The sequence below is a fragment of the Oryctolagus cuniculus genome, chromosome 9, assembly GCF_051225735.1.
Source record: "Oryctolagus cuniculus isolate XC-2025 breed Fujian yellow rabbit chromosome 9, ASM5122573v1, whole genome shotgun sequence".
Taxonomy (NCBI): domain Eukaryota; kingdom Metazoa; phylum Chordata; class Mammalia; order Lagomorpha; family Leporidae; genus Oryctolagus; species Oryctolagus cuniculus.
Window position 1 is genome coordinate 130,299 of NC_142875.1, and position 6,000 is coordinate 136,298.

The following is a 6,000-nucleotide window of genomic DNA, read 5'->3' on the forward strand; positions in this document are numbered from 1 at the left end:
ACTGTTAATTCAGGAGCATATCATTCAGTTTTCATGTGTTTACATATTTTCTAGAGTTTCTAAAGTTGTTAATTTCCAGCTTCATTCCATTGTGGTCAGAAAAGATACATGGTATGATTTTTTTTTTTTTTTTTTTTTTTTTTTTTTTTTTAAGAAAGCTGAGACTTGCTTTATGGCCTAGCATATGGTCTATCCTGGGTATAGTTCCATGCACCAATGAGAAGAATGTGTATTCTGTAGCTGTGGGATGAAATATTCTGTAGATATCAGTTAGGTCCATTTGGACAATAGTATAGATTAGCTCTCTTGTTTCTTTGTTGATTTTCCATCTAGTTGGTCTGTCCATTGATGAAAGTGGGGTTTGCAGTCCCCCATTACTATTTTTTTTAATTTAATTTTATTTATTTGAAAGTCAGGGTTACACAGAGAGAGGAGAGGCAGAGAGAGAGAGAGGGTCTTCCATCCGATGGGTCACTCCCCAGATGGCTGCAACAGCCAGAGCTGCATCGATTCGAAGCCAGGAGCCAGGAGCTTTTTCTGGGTCTCCCATGTGGGTGCAGAGGCTCAAGGACTTGGGCCATCTTGTACTGCTTTCCCAGGCCATAGCAGAGAGCTGGATTGAAAGTGGGGCAGCAGCCAGGTCTTGAACTGGTGCCCATATGGGATGCCAGCACTGCAGGCAATGGCTTTACCTGCTATGCCACAGCACCAGCCCCAATAATTTACATTCAAGGTTATTATTGATAAGTAAGTTTTGGTCCTACCATTTTTCCATAAAGGTACCTATTGTTTGTTTTGGATTTCCTTTGAAGCTTTACTAAATTTTTTTTGCCTTCACATACTTTCACAATGTTGGCCATTTTTCTCTGTTTCTATGTGTGGCACATCCTTAAGCAAGTATCACCACCCAAGCACCTGTTTCAAATTAAATATCAGCCTTCATAGGCCGGTGCTGTGGTGCAGTGGGTTAACACCCTGGCCTGAAGCACCGGCATCCCATATGGGCGCCGGTTCTAGCCCCAGCTGCTCCTCTTCCAGTCCAGCTCTCTGTTATGGCCTGGGAAAACAGTACAACTAGGCTAATCCTCCGCCTGTGGTGCCAGCACCCTGGGTTCTAGTCCTGGTTGGGGCGCCAGATTCTGTCCCAATTGCTCCTCTTCCAGCCCAGCTCTCTGCTGTGGCCCAGGAAGGCAGTGGAAGATGGCCCAAGTGCTTGGGCCCTGCACCCGCATGGGAGACCAGGAGGAGGCACCTGGCTCCTGGCTTCAGATCGGCACAGCACACCTGCCGTAGCAGCCATTTGGAGGGTGAACCAACGGAAGGAAGATCTTTCTCTCTGTCTCTCTCTCTCTCACTGTTTAATTCTGCCTGTCAAAAAAAAAAAAAAAAAAAAAAAGATGGCCCAAGTCTTTGGGCCTCTGCACCCTCGTGAGAGACCCAGAAAAAGCTCCTGGCTCCTGGCTTCGGATTGATGCAGTTCTGGCCATTGCGGCCAATTGGAGAGTGAACCAGCAGATGGAAAAAACTCTCTCTCTCTCTCTCTCTCTCTCTCTCTCTCTCTGCCTCTCCTCTCTGTGTAACTCTGACTTTCAAAGAAATAAATAAATTTTTAAAAAAATCAGCCTTCAGTGTGTAAAATAATTTCTTTGTAATTAGGCAAACTGCAGCAGAAGAGTTGTATCAGTTGCTTCTTTCTTTCTGGGGAAGTCAGCAGGACATCTGCATGCCACGGGTTCTCCATTGATTTGAGGGTTGGAACAAGAGAAAAGCAGTCTTTTCCACACCAAATCATGGAGGTAATGTGCAGAGAAGAAAAATCCACATTTCAAGAACAAGGAAAGTAACTGGATAAAGGAACCAGGACCACTACTCTAGGAGTCAACACAGAAATATTTGAGAAATCCTGAGTTCAGAATATTGTTTTTGAGATAAATAAAAAGCACCTAAATGTCAAGGAAAGTGTTCTTCCTGTGATAAGGAGCCTTACAAGGCCCATTTGCTACACTTGGTCTCTGGGGAGCTATGTGCCCTCAGCCGAAGGCCAGCAAGCCATGGCGTGCCTCACTCCACATCTCGCTCCTTCTTCCCACTACATTATTGAGTCAGTCAACCTAGGCTTGCCTTTATTTAAAAACCATATGAAATGTAGATAGATCAGAGAAAATCCAACTTCTTGCTGGAAAACAGCTCAAAGCATATGTTCCCAGGCCATCACTTCTTTATGACACCACAGCCATGCAGAGCAATGCGGTGAGGTACCTGGACCATAACAAATTGGGTGTATTCAAAGAGGTTCAGGCAAGGGGAAATGTTTAGAGGCAAGAAGCAGAGTACATCAGATACTTTGAAACAAAAAACAATCCTTGGCTACTATGATTAATAACCAGGGTGATGAGGCAGGAAATAGGGTCTGGGGAGAACACCAAGAGGGAAACTCAGAAGAAAACTGTTAAAACTGCTAAAACTGTTTTCCTTGCTTGAAAATGCCAGTTTAGAAGGCAGCTAGCTCAAAGACAGCCCACCTACATGCGTAACCAACCCAGGCCAAACCCAGGGAGAGAACAGCTAAGGCTAATCTTGAGAAGCATGTGTCACTGTGTCAGAAAACCCCTGACCAAATTCCCAAAGATATCTCTCAGCCCAGGACAACAACATCCCTCCACCCAAGACCTCTGGCCAGAGTCTCTCTGACATCCCTCCGCCCAAAGCATCTGGCCAGAGCCTCCCTGGCAACAACTCCTCCTTACCTATCTAAAAATAGGCTATAAGTTAACAGTCCATATGAAACTTGGGGCCCTGCATTTTCTCAGAGGCTGCTCCTACAGTCCTACGGAGTGTTCTTTTGCTTTGCGGCCCTGGGAGGAGGCTCTGAGCCAGGTCTTTGTTAGAGTTCTCAGAGGCCTGCTTTCAGCTTCTTTGTGAAGAGTGCTTTGCTTGCTATAATAAATCTTTGTTGCCTACACTTGCTGTCCTGTGAGCAATTCAAAGTGAGTCTTGTTCAAATCATTGTCAGAGACTCGAAGAACCTGTCCTTCCCACCTACAACAGTAACATTGGTCCAAGGTTGAACAGGCGTTGCTGGGAGGATGGCCTTGAAGAAGCACTTTTCTCCTAAGGTTGTAGTGGCCTCTGTATAAGCTGTGTCTCTGGCAGGGTCTGTTGTGACAGCCACCATCAGGCAATCATGCATTAGAACCTAACCTTGGGGCTGGCGCTGTGGTGCAGCGGGTTAATGCCCTGGCCTGAAGTGCCGGCATCCCATGTGGGCACCGGTTCTAGCCCCAGCTGCTCCACTTCCAGTCCAGCTCTCTGCTATTTCCTGGGAAAGCAGTAGAGGATGGCCCAAGTCCTTGGGCCCCTGCACCCGCGTAGAAGACCTGGAGGAAGCTCCTGGCTCCTGGCTTCGAATGGGCACAGCTCCAGCCGTTGCGGCCATCTGGGGAGTGAACCAGCGGATAGAGGATCTCTCTCTCTCTCTCTCTCTCTCTCTCTCTCTCTCTCTGTGTGTGTAACCCTGACTTTCAAATAAATAAATAAATAAATCTTTAAAAAAAGGAACCTAACCTTGACAACCTCCTACTTTTTCTTTACTTGTTGTCAGGGTTGACACAACTGACCATCTTGATTTTGACAACTTTCACATTCCTGTCACAGGACCAGGTGAATGAGTTCTGGCCAATGGAGCATGCAAAGGTGCTTGTGCCATCTGTAGTCCCAAAAGCACAAAAAGGATTGAGAGGGGTTGGTGCTGTGGGGTACTTGGTAAAGATGCCACCTGCAGTGCTGGCATCCCATTTGGGCACCAGTTTGAGTCCTGGCTACTCCACTTTCAATCCAGCTCTGTGCTGTGGCCTGGGAAAGCAGTAGAAGATGGCCCGAGTCCTTGGGCCCCTGCACCCACATGGAAGACCCAGAAGAAGCTCCTGACTCCTGGCTTCAGATGGGCTCAGTCAGCTCTAGCCGTTGTGGTCATTAGGAGAGTGAACCAGTGGATGGAAGACCTCTCTCTCTCTCTCTCTTTCGGCCTCTGCCTGTCTATAACTCTGCCTTTCAAATAAATATAAATCTTTTTAAACAAGAATTAAGAAATGAATGATTTGCCACTGCAGGCATTGTGACATTGTTAAACTGCCACTTGGGACGCATGCATCCCGTACTGGACAGAGTGCTAGTTTGAATCCTGCCTGCTCTACTTCTGGTCCAGCTTCCTGCTAATGTGCTCACTGGGAAGCAGCAGGTTGTGGCCCAAGTCCTTGGGACCCACCACATATATGAGAAACTCAGATGGAGTTCCTGGATCCTGGCTGCAGCCTGGCCCAGTCCTGGCTGCTATGGGAAGCCTTTGGGACATATCTCAGAAGATACACTACACACTTCACACACACACACACACACACACACACGAGACATACCTCAAGGTGCACACAGATACAAATAGCACACCTTACACATGATACACCTCATATACACCCACCTCAAAAATACAAATACACCTCACAGACACACATCACACACCACACAACCTCAGACACCTCACACATGACACATCTCACAAGACATACATACACCTCAGATGCATACCACAAACACACACACATCAGACATAACACATCTGACACACCTCACACCTTACAGATACACAACATAGTTCAAAAACACTCAACATACTTCACAGACACGCCTCACACACATGACACATGTCACACATACATCCATTGGCACACACTACACATGACCCACCTCACATGTACACCTCAAAAACACAATACACTTCGAAAACACACTTCACAGACACATCATGTACCACAGTCTCACAAACACCTCACACACATGACACATCTCATACACTTGACCCACCTCACAGACACACAAACCTCACAACCACACTGCGCATGTCACATCCACATGTCACACACCTCATAGTGTTGAGTCCGAATTTCCCAATCAATGCACAAGGCACAGTCACGGATGCAAAAACAGAGGTTTATTTGTTACCAGCCAGCTGGGACCCCCTACCCACACACAGCCATTTAGCAGCGCACAGGCAAAAGGCCCCCTCGTTTCCATGAGAGGTTTTTATAGCCTCACACTTACAAGGGTGCACTGTCATCTCGTGCATAGGTTACCTTCTTATTCTCTATATGGCAAGATATTGGGACCTAACATGTTCATTGGTTCATTTAAACGTAAAGACTGTGTACGTTATGTGGCGGGATGTGGTGGAATGAGAAGGCCATGCCAAGGTGGCTGCCAGCAAGCTAGCGTCAGTTACTCAGGAATGGCTTTGACACCCACCTGGCAACGGAGCCTGCCTGGCAACAGGCTGTGATTGGATGGCTTTGAATCCCACCTGGCAATGGAGCCTGCCTGACACCAGGCTGTGATTGGTTGGGGCATAGACCGCCCCTTGAGCGGATTGGCTGGTCTTGGCTACATAAGATGTTGTACCAACTGAAATAAACGAGTCTGCGGGCTGCTCGCCTCAGGCCTGCTTTAGCCTGTCTCCCGGGGTCCGTGTGGTGACTCCGCGCCTCTTGCCCCCACCACGCTCCTCCTCTCAGAAACGAATCCACTGCAACATTGTTGAGAAATCAACCGCAACAGCAGGAAGGCCACACAAAGGAGATGGCACCGGGAGAAACTGGCGGGAAGCATCGGGCTATAAATTCCAGGGGAGCTGGTGGGGGGCAGGAGGTCATACATTCCAGGGGAGCGTAGCAGGCAAGCGAGCAGCCAGAGCACAGCAGCGGAACCAGCATTTAGCAGGCTAGGGACTCCAGCTCCTACAACAGATACACACACACATCCCTCACACCTCAAACAACTCACAGAACCAACCTGCCCTTCACAGATGCACACACCCCTCCGATGCACACCCACACACAACACACACAGCACACACATCACACACCCCCAAAACACACGCTTGTGACAGACTTCCCTCTTTTGCCTGGGCTCTCCCTAACGGCCCAAACTCAAAAACCTATGCCTCCCCTATTC